The following is a 17,961-nucleotide window of genomic DNA, read 5'->3' as shown; positions in this document are numbered from 1 at the left end:
GGTTTTTCAACTACACCATGCAAACTTTCCAGTTGACTAGTTACTAAGAGAACTTGGTCAAAGTGCTAATCTGGTTAAAACTGAATCATTAGAATGAATGTAAACACAGAGAGACACAAACTGTGTGTCTGTGTCTCTATCCTTCTCCCTCTTGCTCTGGATTTCTTGGATGGAGTCAGATAACAGACGAGCAGAATTTCAAACAGGACACACACGCGCGCATGCGCACATGCACACACACACACACACACACGCACACACACAAACTGACATCTCTCTCTCTCTCTCTCTCTTTCTCTGTTACTGAGCTGTGAATGACACCTTCATCCCTGTCGCTTTAACATTCAAACATCTCTCTCTACACGCCAGGAATTAAATCTTCAACAAATACACACACACACACACACGCATGCACACGCACGCACACACACGCTGGGAACAGTGTCCAGATGTGTAAATGAGGTGCAGCTGTTTTAATATCACTCTGTTTTCTCTGCGCTCTCCTCCACTTCACCCCCTCTTATCTCATAAATCATCTCCTCCTACACCCTCTCTTCTTCTTCCTCCTCCTCCTGAGAAAATGGGCCCCTGGGCACAGGCAGGTAAAAGGCCCCTCCACCCCTCCTATAAAAGAGTCTGTGGTCGTTTTGTCTGCTTGTGTCTTTTAATTGAGCTCTGTGACTTTCAAAAGTAGGAATAACAGTTACTTCAGGGGCCCGAGAGGTCGGAGGGGCCCCAGGCCTGTGTCTGAGTAATCCATCCATGCCTAATCCCCCCTCCTTTCCTTTCTTCCTCCTGCCTCTTCTCTCCTATCTGACCATATGTTTATTTCCCAGCAGGTAAAACTGTCCGAGTCAAAGGTCGGCGTGTGCAAACAGGCTAATATTGACACATGGTGGGAGCAGCACAGTGTGTGATGAGTGTGTATACGTGCAGCTCCACCTCCGTCCTTCTGCTGGAAACCAATCCCTGTTAGCGAAACCCCCCTCTCTCTCTTCCCATCTTTCTATCACTATGTCTCTCTCTCTCTCTCTCTCTCTCTTTCAGAGGACGATCAGGGACAAGTGAGTGATCACTTTCCTCGTCTTTCAGCATCTCCGCTCGAATTAAACGGCGGCAGGTCAGGGTTGGTTAACGAACAGCCACCAGTCAGCTCCTAACGAAGCGGAGCGGAGAGGAAGGGGCGTTGGAGGGTTGGGGGTGGGGGGGTGTTACATCTCGTCTTACAGGAGATGCAGGGTGAGATACTTCCTCCTCAGCTCCTCTTACCATAAACTTTAAACACCAAAGGCAGAGAGGGAGGGAGGGAGAGAGAGGGGGAGTCTGCCAGCAGCTGCACTTGATAGAAATAGATTAACAGTGAAACTGTCAATAGTCGTTGTGTTTCCATCTAAATGTGGCAGAAATTGTTGAGCTAATTCTCTAAAACTTGCCAAAAGGAGGCGTGAAGTCTGAAATAAATAATCATTAGGGACACTAATGAGGTGGAGATGAACAGACAGGTCACTAAGAACAACGGGTGCACAGTAGAGGTTCACTGGGGAGGTAGAAAACACACTGAGATCGTTTCAGACGTCTCACATCCAGATAAAATCCAGGCAATGTTGTTTACACTCAAATATCTACCAACATATCTGCGCCTGTTGGTCAACATCACATGTCTAATGTGCCTGAAGCCGTTTGGTAACCGACAAAAACACAAGAGGATAAGCTTACTTATCAGTAACAGTTTAGTTGCTGTTAACTAACAACTACATACAAGCTAACAGCTAAGCTAATTCAAAAATGAACAAAGAGGAGGGGCGTGTGTGGAGCAGAGACTTTGGTCACTCAAACAGGCTGCGCCCTCAATCCTCCATAACCTTAGTCCTTAATAAAATGTAAACAGGGGAGTTATATAAAAAGGCGTCACCAAGGAGGAAATTAGCTCTAGAGACCAAAACAGATTTTTGTACCAGGCTGTAAACATGTTTATTTTAACATGGGAGTCTATTGGGATTGACTCACTGTTGGAGCCAGAGTGGTCATTAGAAGAACTGCAGCTTTTAGCACTTCTATTAGAAATAGTGTCTCAAGGTCACAACCGTCTGCTGCCTGCTGGTGGCGCTAGAGGAAGAGTCAGAGTGCATTTTATGGCAGTGCATCTGACGGTTGTTGAGATATCTCAGTCTGGACCGAAGTGATCAGGAAGATCATCAATAATAAAGATCGGTCTGAGATCAGGCGGAGATGTCGTCTCTGCTCTGCCTCTAATGAGATTGTTGGCTGTTGTTGACTGTCCAGCTGCCCCAGATTGAAGGTGTGTTTTTCCACTTAGGTCACCTGGCCAAACTCCACCCACGCGGGAGCTGCCAGCAGTGTTAACAAACGCTCCTCTGTGTCAACATGTTCCTTTCTGGCACTCTCACACACCCAAGAAAAATGAAGCTGCGTCACGGTTCACAGAAGCAACGGACGACGACCACGACCCCACACGTGGAACGAAGGGCTCCGATTGGTCAGCTGTTAGTGAAGACGTTGCTGCATTTAGGTGCAGTTGGATTCCTGCGATTCGATTCCCTCTCACTACCAGCATATCCTTCCTCTAATACAATAATGTCACAGCTTTTTTGAGAGGTAAAATTCAATTACAGCAGTGCTCCATCTGCGCACACACACACACACACACACACACACACACACACACACACACACACACACACACACAGAAGTGGTCACAGCACTGTCAAGTCATGACAGCCTGGGAGAGACTTTTTTTTTTGGGTATGTGACTGAATTTAACAACACACACACATGCACACACACACAGAGCGAGGACTTGCTGCCTCCTGATTTGCTGACTTTGCAGTTTGTCGCCCTGTCAGGGTAACGTTTCAGCTGTCAGAAGTGAAACTGCTAAAATGGCATTTTGGGTGTTTTTTTTTGGGGGGGGGGGGGGGGGGGGCAGATCTAGTTTCCTTAAACTCAGATCTCATCTGTTTGTCCACATATTTGTCCCGTCTCTTTGTCTTTCTATCTGTCCGTAAAGAGGGTCCTTTAACCTTGGTGCTCACATGTTACGTGAAGCTCTAAGAAGAAATTGAGGAAGGAACGAAGGGAAAGAAAGATGGAGGAAGGAAGCGAGGATGGTGGACAAAAAAATACAGTGACAGAGGAGAGAGGAAGGGAAGAAAGAAGGACAGAAGGACAAATGAAAGAAGAGAGGGACAGGTAGGTGTAAAACGAGTCCAGGAATGAACTGGAGTGAACCAGAAAAGAGAAAAGACCAGAATATGTTTCTCTGCCCCCCCACCCTCCATCACCACCACAAATGTTTGTGTGAATATAGGACGCTCACTCCTCTTCCTCTCCCTCCTCTCCGTCACTGTGCAGCCGTCAGCAGATTCTCCCAGCATGCCGAGGGAGTCAGCTGAACGAGCGCTCCTTCCAGCAGCTTTTAATGAAGCAGCTTCAATGTCTCGGTTAACGACGGACGATGAAGAGTGAAGAGAGAGAGCGGGAGAGAGAGCGAGGTGGAAGGAGAAGCAGCATCACCTGTCATTCACACAGCAGCAACCACCAGGTATTGGAAACTGAGGCTAGGTTGGTGTGTGGGAGAAGCACCTGGGTTCTTTAAGTTAAATTAAAGTTAAGTTACTCTTGGGAACATTCAGAGATGGATTAAAACCCAGCAGTTTGAACAGACTGACGGACTTTAAGTTAATACTCTAATAAAATGGTTAAAACTTAATAGCGTTTGCATGTTTGAACAGGCTGACAACAGGTTAGTCACAATAGGCTAAGATACTAATAAGATGCCAAGTGTAAAGCTGAAATGCTTAGTTGATTAGTTGATTGACAGAAAAATAAGCTATTTTGATATGACAGGATGTGTACAGGATGTTTAGCATGTTAGCTTGGTAGCAACTAGTTAAAGATCAAGATTATGCATCAAAAAAAAAAAAATATATATATATATATATGTATATATATATCATCATCTGTTAATGTAGGTTAGTCAGAGTTAGCTCCACCTCCACCAGCTATAACACTAACTTCTTATATATATATATATCTGACAGGGGCATAATGAGTTCTTTTACTTCAGATGATTCCTGATGAGACTTTTAGTAAACATTTTGCATTCACTGATTTTACTTTAAGTTGACAAGATGGCGCTGTCCAATCATAAACCACTAAGGTAGAGTAGCCTGTAGCCATATATTAACCTCTACATTGATGACGACAGAATGTGACGAACCATGAAACCAGTTATTCTGCAGCCTGAAATCTGACCCGTGATCAGTTTACAGCCGCTGTCGTTTTCAAGCTCCACTTCCCTTTTCCACAGGAAGCTGAGCAGCTGGAAACTCACTGCACAAAAACCGATCTGTCACCCAATACACCTGGAGGGAACACTTTACACAGACACACACACATGCATGCACATACACACACAATCTCCAGATCAATTGAAACTGTAAATCGTCTTTTTCATACCTCAACGATTTGCTGATGATCTCTGGTTTCACTGAAGCTTCGTCAGGAATACAGATGCTAACGAGAGGCAAAGTCTCACGCACACACACACACACACACACACACACACACACACACACACACACAGGTTCCTTGCTGTTACTCAGGCCTCATTCTAATTCAGCAACAACTCTCACTTATTTCATTACCTGTCCATCACACACACACACACACACACACACACACACTCCTTGACCTGCGATGATTCACTGTGAAGCTATGAGGTTTCAGTCTGAAAACCCACACACACATCCAGTCCAACAGCATACCTCGCTCTTGTCTCTTCATGGGAACCGCCATCAGCTCCAGGTCTGTGTGAGCGTATGTTTACCTGAACACAAGAACATCAGATTTCCTCTGAACCGAATCTGTGCTGCTCAGTTACAAATATTCTTGCTGGCTCCGGTACAGCCAGAAGCTGCCTGAGACAGATAGCTGAGGAAGGTGTGTGCATTTACAACACACCACAGGTGCACACATACTGTAGTCCTGGTTTTTGGGACCTCATCCTGAACTCCATCATACCGCAACCATAATAAACTTAGTGTGAAAAACGACAGTGTGTTCTGTCTCTTCGCTGCACTAAACACACTCAGCTGTGACTCCATGCACCTTCCCTTTAGCCTGACTTTCCTTCAGGATATCTGAATTGATATTTGAATCTGAAAAACAGCGGTACCCTCCCTCAGACTCGTGGACTTGATCACAGTGATGATACACAGGAACTCCGACCAAAAAACTCCATCCTGCTAACCCGCAGTTCGCATCACGCAAGCTGCGATTTAAAACATGAGATCATTTACCCTCCATTTGTTTTGACACGTCTCAATAATCAAAACAAATGCCACACTCGTGACTCATGCATGAGCATTCAATCATTTTCAAATGTGACATTTCAGGCGATCTGCATGTCACGACCTTACGTTGCATCATTCACTGCCTTGTTGGATACAAAATTAGTGGAGAGGAGCATTAGCTCAAAATGCAAACCTAAGAAAGCATACAGAAGCCCTGATATACTCCAAGACGGACAAGGACAACAAAAAACGAGCATGGGGTTCTCAGAATTTAACAATCTTGCAAACCATTTGCAGAAATTTGTTTTATAAAAAGAAGCAACATCACAACAATCTTCCTTTTACGAACTTAAATTTAAATTCACAAGCAGAAAAAATTAATTCAGCTCAGTTCAACACACTCAGGGGTTCTGCAGCTGCAGCCTCAATTGATATGGTATGACCAGTAGCATATGGTGGCTAATATTGATTAATGTTAACATTGAACTTTAGATAAACACTGGGGTTTAACTGCCTTTACAGACTCTTCTTTACTTGTACTAATGTTAATGTACACTATATTTTAGCAGTTTAATTTCCTCTTTTGGCCACTGCTCAGCAAATGTTACACAGTCACACTTTAAAGCAGTTAAGTATTTCTATATAACCTTAAATCTTCATAATAATAAACCATAACAATCAGTATCAGTTAGTCTTTGAGGAACAGCTAATCAGGACAGCACAGCACAGACCAAAATCTGTTGACTGAAATAACAAACTATTACTTTACTTTAACTAGACAGTAATGTGTTCATTTAGAAAACCTACTGCTCATAGTCAGAAGCTGAACGAGCAAATTGGTTTTCAGGGGAAATAAGACGCATTTTAGTCAGAAATTAAACCTGCACAATGATTTTCAAGGCCAGGCTGTAGATAAAGTCACTCATTCACTTACTCACACTATTGTCCATGTTGTGTAAAATTTTCTTTGGCTTTGGTGCAGTTACCAAAACAATACAAGATAAATGACAATATAGAGGAATGGTGAGTACAAGCAACAGGAATGGGGTGTGATCACATTTGCTGGTCTGATCCTCCATAGACACTGTCTGTGTTGTAAAGACTTCAGAAACTTATTCACATGGCCACATTATCCAGGTTTTAATCCTCACACCAGACCAGAAAAATTGGATTCTTGTTTACATCTTCCTCATCCGTCTCTCTCTCTCTCTCTCTCTCTCTCACTCTCTCTCTCTCATTTTTCGGTTTCTCTCTACCATTCGTTCCTCCACAGGTGCTTTAAAAACACCTTTTGAATCTAAATTCAAACAGTTTTTAGAAGTACTCAAATGTGTTGAATGCCGAGCAGGTGATGCTCAGTTTGTGTGTTTGTGGGAAAAGTGCTGCCTGAGGCGTTTTTTCTGAGGAGGAAAAAAAAAATGCTGACAGTGCACTGCGTTTCCATAACAACAGACGATCGTTTCAGCTCACCTGTTGCTCTCCTCTGTGCTCTTTTGTACACTCACAGAGCACTTTAGTAGGAAAGCTGCGCTAATACTGCTCTCAAAACCGCCTCAGTTCTTCGTGGCATGGATTCAAGATGTAAATGTAAGCAACTAAAGCCATTATTGTAAGAATACAAACGTGAGAATTTAAAATTTGAATCCTCTGAAGTTATAGATGTGTTGTGTGCTCAAGTATCAACATTTTAGTTGCTCTTCCTGTTTCAGTGTTAAGTGATTGATGTGTTAGAGCAGCAATTTCCTGTTGTAGGTGATTCGAGTGGAGCTCGATCCGACTGCTGCATTATACTGTTACAGTGTTAACTATGGCAATCAATCACTGTTATGTTACATGTATCACCTTTATAACTATATTAAGTTATGGCATGCACCACTTTACATTGTTATGTATCACTTATTTCACACTCTTTATTACTATTCTTTTATATTACTTCTCAGTTATGATTATATTTTCCATTATACATCACTTTGATATTATTAATGTATTATTTCATTATTATGTCATGCATCACTGTTATGCTACATTGCGTTTCACCTTTGTGTTACGTTCACCTTTACGGTTGTTTGTCAGCCCTGTGATTAGACTGGCGACCTGTCCAAGGTGTACCCCCGCCCTGCCCTCACCCCATTGTCAGCTAGGATTAGTGCCAGTAGTTGGAACGTGTTGCTACATGGCTTTGAATTATAGTATATGTTTGTTATGTTATATATTTCTGTTACAGCAAGTTTATGTTTCACTGCTATGCTACGTTTTACTATTACGTCACGCTACGTTAATGTTACTAGTAGCTCTTACATTATGGTATGTTATTGTATTTCTTATGTTTTTTATGCATTAGCATTACATTAAGCATCACTTTTATGTTATATGTTATGGTACATTATATGGTAGGTTTATATTATGTCAGTTAAATATAAATCTCAAAAGTAACAATATTTGCCTGAGAGCTATAGTGGGTTTAAAGAATAACATCTCCCAGAGGACAGGTAGCCTCTAAATTACACTTGTAAAACTTGCAATTAGCACTCAAAGTGTAATCAGCACAGTACTTACATTTACATTTACATTTCCTCATTTGGCAGAGGCTTTCATCCAAAGCAACGTACAGGGGAGGGACAACACTAAAGCTTCAGTGCAGCAGGAAACCTAGTTCATAGTAAGTGATTGTTAGTAGTGTGCATGTATATTACAGAGTAGTAGTACCACTTATGGAACTACAGCTACAGATAGGATAAATATGACATAGGACACTGGGTTTGAAGGAGCAGGGGTGGGGGGGGAGGCGATCTTGAGTTGTGTGACGCCTGATGTGAAAGCTTTCAAGTCGTAACCATGGAAACCTTTCTCATGTCGACACCCTGATAGGACGTGAGCGCAGCGCTGGGACAAAACAAACAGCGGCAGACTGAGCTCCCAGTCAGACCAGCTGAACTGGTTTGGTGAAACCAGAGCAGAGTGTCAGTGTGTCAGATAAACACATTCCTGTTGTGTGTGTGTGTGTGTGTGTGTGTGTGTGCGTGCGTGCGTGCGTGCGTGCGTGCTGCGTGCGTGCGTGCTGCGTGCGTGCTCTCCAAATGAAGGATATGTCCTTCTCCTTTTATTGCTCCAGTCAGAGTGTGTTTTAAATATTCATTCCTTCCCACTGAAGCCGGCGTTGCATTAAAATTCCCTTTGCAGCACTAATGGCTATCAGCCCGCAAGGGGTGGGGAGGAGCGAGCGAGGAGGAAGGCAAGAGGGGGAAATAGAGAGAAAGAGAGAGAGAGAGGGGGAAGAGGTGAGAGAGAAAGAGAGAGAGAGAGAGGAAGAGGAAAACAGGACAAGACAACCAGGGATTAAATACATTTGTTTTCTCTCGTACTAAATTAGTATTGACGGCAGCTACCTCCCCGTCTGCACACACACACACAGCCACGGTGAAAACCTAGCCATGTTGAAAATTAATTACTCAAGTGTGTGTGAGGTGATACTGCGCACACACACACACACACACACTCTACACATATATATTGTGCACACAGAGACAGACATATACACACAAGTGAAAGTGGCAGAGCAGGTTCTAGCCCAGCTGCTCTGCTACATACTGACAGTTGAAAGGATGGGTATATATGGGTACACTATATATATGTGTGTGTGTGTGTGTGTGTGTGTGTGTGTGTGTGTGTGTGTGTGTGTGTGTGACAGTTTGTCTCTGTATAGCCGCTCAGCTGTCAAAGGAGAAAGCAGCAGGAGAGAAGGAAACAAAGTGGCTCCATGTCGGCCCAGGATCCATCCTTCCATCAGCACAACAGAATAGAATAGAATAGATTATGGTCTAGCCACACCTTTGAATTTCGTCTCCGATCCATACATCGAACCTCAAAGTAAAAACTGCTGAATGTTAACAAAGTGATCACAACTTGGTCTTATTTACATCACGCTCATCATAACAAACAGAGTCTTATAGACTTGTATGCGTGCAATTGTCAGCCCACATCTCCTGCTCTTCTCCGATCACTGATCATTTACAGCCCAAGAAACGAAAGCTGCGTGATGCAAATAGGGAAACACACAAGAGAAGGTCGTCACCACTTCTACTTTTTTCTGCCACTAACTCAACATTAACACTGACGTTATGTATTTCAGTTTAGCCATGGTTTGTTATTTTTACCTTACCTTACCTTATTGAAAATCTGAACCCCTCCCCTCCATCTCCCCCTTCATCTATGTTAAGGTTTTGTAAAAAAAATAAAAATAAAATTTTTTTTAAAAAAACAGCAAATATGTCATGAGTCTCAGAATTAGGACAGACAAAACTAATGAAAGGAACTTTATATGAGAGAATAAATTGCCCAGCCGTGGTGGTGGAACAAAGGATTAAAGTATTTGAAGCAGGGGTGTTACTTTAGCTCTATAATCCTGGAAACAACACAGGACACATTGTTAATCTTGATCCTGTGTCTTTTAGGAAACCAGTTCACTGTGTAAGAGCTCTTCGGTGAAAAGCAGCTCAGGAAGTTATTAGTTTGTTAACATCTTGTTTGACTTGTTTGTTTTTCCTGCAGCTCTCCTGCCTGCGCTCTGAAACACTTGTTCCTCTTCCTGTCCTGCACATCTCTCCAGCTCCGGACGCTGTGAGAGTCGATGGGTCCCGTCATTATTTACATGTTAACTCTGCTCTAACGTCTCCGATTGGCTAGGGCGACTCTCAGAAGATGTTTTTCAGACTAAAAGCAGCAAAAAAAAAAAAGAAAGAAAGAAAACGAAGCTGGTGAGATTTAGCCGGGCTTTGTGAGGCTCGAGGAAAAAAGCAGGAAGGAGAGACGGACGTCTTATAGTATTATGGACAAATCTACCCCGTTCTAGCATGTGGATCAACCAACTTTCATCTGATCTCTTCTGACAGAGAGACATCAGAGACTCACAGGCAGGTTGGTCAATCCACAGACGTCGGGCTCGTCTGGTTCTGAATCACAAAGATGTGAATTTAAAAAGAGGACATAAACAAATATTGGTTGACCTCTGGCTGTTCTCATCTGTCACCGTTCGAGACTCGCTCAGATATTTGCTGTCACCTTTGACCTCCCCTGGTTGTTGACTCCGATCATGAATGTGAAGGTGACTCCGCTGATATTAAACTCCGGCACCTGAGCTGACTGAAATCAGCGTGGCGAGCGTTAGTTTTTTATCCACTGCAGATAGACGAGAGGAGGAGTAGGAAGTGTTCTGATGGACACTGCCACTTCCTGCTGGAGGATGGAGTTGGGGGGGGTGGGGTGGTGGGTTCGGGGGTGGATCAGGTTCAGACACAATGTCCGACAGCGAGCGGCTGATTTTATCGACTGCTCGACACGCCGCGACGATCGAACGGCAGCTAAATATAGATGCAGGGGAACAGAACAGGACAAGCTGAGTGTGCGTCTGTCTGTGTATATATGTGTGTGTGTGTGTGTGTGTGTGTGTCCAGAGGTGTTCAGGAACATGAGGCTGCATCTCCGGCTCTTAAACATTAATGCTGTGGGTCATCGTTAGCCTCGTGATGCTAATGCTGCAGCTGGTATTAGCTCTCTGCTTTCTCTCGTCATTAGCAATGCTAACGCTGGTGCTGCTGAAGGGCCCATCACATTAGGAGATATTAATGCTGCCTTGAGGTCATGTGACATGGAAAGTAGTGTTGAGAAGAAGAGGCATGCTTGTGATTTTCAAGCTTCAAGACTTTTGTAAGATTTTCTAACTCAAATCTGTAAATTATAGTTCCCCTCAAAAGAAAAAAAAATCTGTGTATCTTACTGTGTACTTACTGTCTGACAAAAATAAACTGACAAACCCCAAAAAGACTCCACTTTAATATTTCGTCGGGGGCCCTTCTGGCAGCCGCTCAGCCACTGTCAGAGTGATATTAGCACTGTGTGAAAGAACACAGCCTGTCATTCATTTCACTGAGTTCACCTGTGGGCGCAGTGGGAGCGCAGAGGCAAGCGGCTCTGACAAAAACACACAGGGTCATCCTGTGAGGAACACCCAACTCCACTTTTTCCCAAAACATCATTCATAAACACAGCCTTCTACAGAGAGTGATGCATTGTGGGTGGTTTGTTGCCTTACTGTTGCTAGGCTACTCAGTGTTTCAGTCAGTTTTCTAGTGAGTCTGTCAGCGTGATTGGCGGCACTTTAACCTGCAGGAGTTTCTGAAGGCGGGTGTGACGTGTTTTTGTTGCCACACAGGAAGTAGATTCAGTTCAGGGTGTCTTTACAGCAGAAAGAAACATGGGTCAGGAAAATGGTGTGAGAGAAAATCAGAGTATGAGGCTGAGGCTTCGTCCACACCACAATATTTTCACTCACGGTGTTTTCAAACAAAAACTATCTCTGTCCAAACTATCATACCTGTAAACACACACATACCTGAGAAATCATCAGCATGTGTGAGCCGGTGTAAAGAGAAAGCAGATTGTCTACTCTGCAGTTGATTAGTTGCTAAAAATACTACGAACAAGAAACAGCAAAGACAGCTGCAGTGGTAAAATGCTGAAGTGAGAACAGCTGCTAGCAAAGACAACAAGGTCAGTAACACTTGTATTTCATTATCTGGGTTGTATTCACCACTGGTAGTTGAGGATGATAAGAGCCAATCAGGAGGGACCGCGGGTGTCTATGTCATTGTTTCCAAAAGTCTCAGTTTTCGGTGCTCGAAAAACTCGTAGCAAAAGACAAGAAAAATTAAATTAAAACGTAGCGTGAACGTAGTCTTAGCCTTGTAGTCGTGACAAAAAGTAAATTAAGATTTAATTAGTTGTGGAAGACATATTTACTCCTAAACTTAAGACTCCAAATTGTGATTAGGAAGTGACTTGTTTTGTTGCACAGTCTGTACAATGATGTGATTGTACATGACCAAATAAGCTGCTTTAGCACGTTCTGTGATAACTAAAGATCTCAAAGTTCATTTGGCTGATGGTTCGTTTTCTGACTAATTAAAGAAAAGCAAAAAGCTCATTGTTCAGTATTTGTCTTCTCTTCCATTGAAACAGTTAACTACAGCCTCTTCAGTTCGTCATGTGACCACATTTGTCCCGATTGTGTCTCCTGGTGAAGAGGAGGAAGTGAAGTGGCCACCCAGCCCTCCACCACCTGCTCCTTTTCTTTTCCTTCTCGTTACCTCGAAATTCAGGTGGAGCCACAAAGAGACCACATCCACCATCATGTGGGATATTAAATTAAAAAATAATTCTTTACATACAGATGCGTCTTCCTCATTTTGTTTGGACCTATTTACTTTATTTTATTCAGAGTACTAATCCATTAGTCCCACTGATATCACCTAAACTTTAATCCATATTTCATTTCTTTAATGACTTATTATTTAGATTATTTAGATCTTTATAGCACTTTCAATACAACTGATACTTCACCTTCAACACCTAAACTCAAACTTTAACCTTTTTCATGAAGCCACTTCAACTTCTATAAGTTCTCAGTGCTTCAGGTACGACTTCATGTATGATAACATCATAGATTTCAAACATTGGCATTTTATGGTCACTATTATTCTTCTTTTGGAACTGAATCACGTTCAAAGCGAGGAAGACTAAGTGGAAGAGGAGGAGGAGGAAGAGGAGGAGGAGTCACCAGCTCTCCTCCCGAGGAGCCTGTTGAGAAACAAATGGGTGCAACGACAAAAGGAAACCATTTGGATGAAAGGGGGGGGGGGGGGGGGGGGTGTAGTCAGAATAGCAGGGGAGCAGGAAGGGGGTAGTTAAATGTCTGAAGAAAGGGGGTATGGTTGAAGAGGGGTGGGGGTAGGAGGTGGGGTAATAATGGGGCTGACAGTGGTAGTTCAGGTAGAGGAGGGGGGGTGAGTGGTGTTGGTGTAAGACGGTGGAGGTCAGGAGTAAAACCAGCATGTGGTCTGGGCTGGACCTCATTTGGATGTGGCTTTATGTTTGCATGGCCACATGTCGTCCTGAAGCCAGAGAGGAAGGGACAAAGGTTTTCTCACTCAGGATTTTCAGTTTATGACAAAAATCCGTCTGTTATCTCTTTGTCTTTGTCTCTCTTGTTTAATAAAAAACACGTCATTAAAAGTAAAAACCAAGCACAGACAAATCTTTGCAATAAAGGGAAAACCTGAGGAAACGATGCGGGGTTCATTCACGGACTGAGAAAGTTAGATCTGTTTTAAAGTGGCTGCACAAATTGCACCATTAATCATTTTCTTATATTCACCTATTTTGCTTCATTCTCTTTACATTTCTTTCATTAACTCTTTAATTTTTCTGCCTTTTCTTTTTTATAATGTATTGATGAAACGTTATCCTTATTAGTCTTTATTTGCATTTTCTGTGTGTTGGTTCTCCGACATAATTCACACTTGTTAATATCCCAGCTGTGCGTTTTGAAGCTGTGCGATCATTGGTTCATGAATCATACACCATACAGTGTGTTGATTTGATTATCTCGCTGCACGAACTGTGTTCCTGTCACGCCACAGACAATTGTTGCTGCTCAGATTGTTGTTTTGTCACTTTCTGTACTCGCACATTCTGCTCTGTCGACATGTTAGATATTCAGATCAGTCACCGCCCAGCAGAACACTGCAAAATAAATCTAATTAGTTCTAAACTCGCTGGGAAAATGGCGAGTTTGTAACCGAAGAGAAGCGTCACATTTGGCATTGATGGCCACAGTGTGATGGCGGCTCATGTCTGCTGTCAGCCGGTAGCAGAGGTAGTCACAGAGTCAGATCAACGTCCATGTCAAAAGGGAGAACCGGCATTGCTTTGTGTGATTCAGTGTAATTAAGCAAAGCTGGTATTATGAGGGGTGTTTTTGACAACAATATAGCGTGATTCACAAGCTCCTCCCCCTCAGGCGTGGACGCCATTAAAGGAGCAGACCTGCTGTCTGATGCTTGCAGCACCAAATTCAACAGCGGGCTGAGAGCACGGATCATTTGATCCGGTCTGGAGAAAAGTACCCGGCTCACTGTTAAGGCGAGGACACGGGGGCGTGCGAGCTACACTTCACACTGAGAAAGAGAGAGAGAGAGAGGAGAGAGCTGGTGTGCTGAGTCAGAAAAGACAGAAACCAGCAGACGGCCTCTGACTGACAGCTCAGATTGTGTTGCCCTTGTAAATCCCACATATCCACTGACACAGAGAGCACAGGCAGCTCTATACCAGCAATCCAAGATAGTCCGCAGTCCTCTGAAAGGGTCAGCTCAAGCCTGTCTGGGACCCAAGACAGGATTTGAAAATCCCAAATCTCAAAGTTGAAGCCTCCCGGGTGTTTCCCAGGAATTTTCATTAAAATAAAATACATCAAATTAATTTTTCCCATGAAAATCTTGCAGAAACCAGGAATTTTTAAGTGTAACCTGTGTGTTCATATATATGTACGTCTCCAAATCCCATTACAATGCATTTGCTGCATCTAAACACTAAAATTACGAATTTTCCTGTTGCTTTTCATGCTAAAATGGCAGCGTTCAGTTCAAGCTGTTTGGCTAAAACATTTGTGAAATAACTGAACGAAGCAAACAAAGACACTGCAGATGGGTCAACAAATGGCCTAATCAGACATGCAGGCCGTTTGTTCCCAAATCAGAGAGCAGAGCAGCATTTAACAGGTGGAGCATCAAGCGCAGATGATGTCCTCAACATTACGTCCGCCGACAACAGAGCTCACGTGACTCAAATCATTCAAACACTGCTCTGAAATGCGACAGATTTTCCTTCCCTGCCACTGCAGCAGTAATGACCTCAGCTCAGCACTGTGAAGATGGTCAGACGCCGCCCTGTAGCTACTCAGATATATTAAATCTGGCAAGAGAGCATGTGGCTTTGTGGTGTGCTTTAAGAAGAATTGTTTTACAGAAATTTAGAATAAAATGAAAAAAAAAAACATTTTACTTCATTTATGGCAAGAAATCCTGTTTTTTCTTGTTTTAGACACCGAACAATTTCTGATGGACATCACAGAAAAACATTCAACCATCATCAGATGCGCCAACAAAATCAGACTGAAAAACTGCAGCAAAAAATCAAAAAAGAATGAACTTTTTCTAGTTGTTAGCGTCCCTGCAGGGCGTAGTATTCCTAAATATATAAAGCAGGTGTTTTAGTACCCACAACTACAATGAGCTAACAGTAAATCCCACTATAAATTGGCACAAATGACTTTAAAAAGCTACAAACCTCACTGATAAACCTCACTGTGCTGCCCGACCACACACTGTAACAGCACCTCCGTCTCACCGCTCCACCTCTGACCCCGTCTGTCTGCCGCCCACTGAACTCTGACCTCCACCACAGACAGGAATCCGTCACCGCCTGCCGACCGCCAAGTCAGAGCACGACCTTTGACCGCGTCACCCTCATTAGAGCAAGTGTCAGTGTGATGTGAAGCGGGGGAAACTGTGTGTTAGAGTTTGGCCTCGGTCCTTAGGTCACACAACATGACAAAAAGGCCGATATTAAATATATCTGAAAGGTCAAAGGTCAGAGCAGCCTGTTGACGTCCTTGTCTGTCCTTTTAGAAATTTGTCAAAGCTTCATTAATGAGTCTCTGTGGTTCTATCAGCTTGTAACTAAGATGATAAATTAGATTTAAAGGACCAGTTTGCTGTTTTTACTTCATTAACTGCAAATAATTTACACTTTACATCACAGTTGACTATTTTACTATAATATAATCAGTGTTTGGATTCATTTAATTCCTTCCAGATGCCATTAGTGTCATATCATTTTAGTCTTTTATAAGAATCAAATTGCAGAAGTTGCAGAAAGTTTCCATTTGGTGCGATAGTGCTTATATTTCATCATTATTTATAATTATACTATTTTTTTGCTTTGTTTTTCTGCAGAAATATTTTAGTCATTTGTGTATTTAGATTGTCAGATTAACACTAAATTAATAGGAGACAGACACACACACTGAATGGTGGAGAAAGATACACACACTGCCAGCAACAATTAGGCTAATTAATTCATTTGTGGGGTTCAAGTTTCAATTTCATCAGTTTAAATTGGATAATTAACAAGCTGCTTTCAGGGGGCCCTCACATTCATTTTGGTGGAAAACACACACACACACACACACACACACACACACACACACACAAACAGAGTATTTAGACAACCCTCTTTCTTGTTTACCTGCCGGGGTTAATTAATGCTGCTTGTTTGGGGAACGGACTAATCATCAAGTCCCGCCCACCTCCTCCTCCAGCACCTCACCAGCTATTGGACGACGGTGAGATTGACAGGGGTGTCAGTCCTCTCACCTGTTGAGTCTTGTTACTGGCAGCCAATAACAAGATTGCATTATTTTTTTATTACCACTGACAATCACTATTACAATGTTTATTAAACTTGGTCCCCGCAGGCCACCGTATCCTGCATTTCATCAGCCAATTAACAGAAGTGAGACACTAGCTCTGTGCCAAACTGCCTTCAGATATTGTCACTGTGACAATATATGTGTACATGTGTTTATGTGCCATATGGGGACAGTTCAGCAAGAAATGAAGCACCAGTCGATGTCTAAGTAATACAGTGAGTGAGGTGGACAAACGCCATTACACAAAGTGGAGGGGCGTTTTTCCTGCGTGTCCATTATGTTCCGCATACTGGAGTGTGTTCTGCCTCTTAGACCACGACTGCACAGCAAAGGCATAAAGAGAGACGTCACATTCAAGTCAGTGAAATGCTAATAGAGCCTGAGAGTTTCATCTACCTTAACTCAGATAAGAAAAGTGATGAAACTGTTGACATTCAGTCGGTTGGATGGATGAGATCACTCACATAGATATGAATGTGGTTGTATACAGTGTGTACTGTATGTACTCGTGCAAAATGACCTCAAATGACACGGCTGGTAGTTTGCACGGTCTCTTTGAGCCTGGGGGTCTTGCTCCTCTGTAGGAGCCAGGAGCCTGTTGAGTCATACTCTGTCCATGTATATACAACGATGAGACACCGCACTGTCCTTGTAGAGCATCTCCCAGAGCCTCACAGCCTGGAAGACGTCCACACTACTACATTTTCGTTTTAAAACACATCTCTTTTGCTACGTTTTTGCCGTCCGTCCAAACGACTCTGGTGTTTTCCAGCAATGAAAACGGAGACTTTTGCAAACGCTGCTGGACCTGTTTTTAGTTTGAGAACCCTGGGGTTATGTTGTCGCCTGGAAGGGTGAAAACGGAGAACGGAAAATCTTTGGAAACAATGGCAGACACCCACGGTCACTCCCTTACAAGTGTTACTGACCTTGTTGTCTTTGCTAGCAGCTGTTGATAAGTTAAATTCTGCATTTTAATACTACAACTGTCTTTTGTTGTTCCTCGTTTGTAGTATTTTTTGCAACTAATCAACTGCAGAGTAGACAGTCTGCTTCCTGTTTACACCAGCTCACACATGCTCAGTGTAGGTGATCGCTGTTAGTCTGGAAGGAGATCATTTTTGTTTGAAAGCGCCTTTTTTAAAATGAAAACGTAGTAGTGTGGATGTAGCCTTAGTTCAGGGCAGACAAATATAAGAAGCTTAAAATCTATCACTGAATAAAATCACAGACAGTGGGGTCGGTGTGACTGCTGTCTCTGCTCAAAGGCACTGTGGCAGGTCTACAGCTGCTGCTGTTGCTGTGAAACAAACTCCTCAGGCT

General features: G+C 43.0%; 1 protein-coding gene and 1 long non-coding RNA gene across 2 annotated transcripts in view; one reads left to right on the top strand and one right to left on the bottom strand.

Moving 5' to 3' along the window:
* LOC111235928 (protocadherin-1-like) overlaps positions 1–17,961 on the bottom strand; it is a 196,593-nt gene that overhangs the window by 132,198 nt on the left and 46,434 nt on the right. The gene's annotated exons all lie outside the window — the stretch shown is intronic.
* LOC111235930 lies at positions 1,049–12,499 on the top strand. The gene is made up of 4 exons (XR_002665711.1): positions 1,049–1,064; positions 2,318–2,616; positions 3,373–3,562; positions 12,330–12,499. It is a non-coding gene; the product is annotated as an uncharacterized LOC111235930 (long non-coding RNA).

This window comes from Seriola dumerili, unplaced genomic scaffold, assembly GCF_002260705.1.
Source record: "Seriola dumerili isolate Sdu_G_001 unplaced genomic scaffold, Sdu_1.0 BDQW01000544.1, whole genome shotgun sequence".
Lineage (NCBI taxonomy): Eukaryota > Metazoa > Chordata > Actinopteri > Carangiformes > Carangidae > Seriola > Seriola dumerili.
This window is presented reverse-complemented; position numbering and strand designations above follow the sequence as displayed.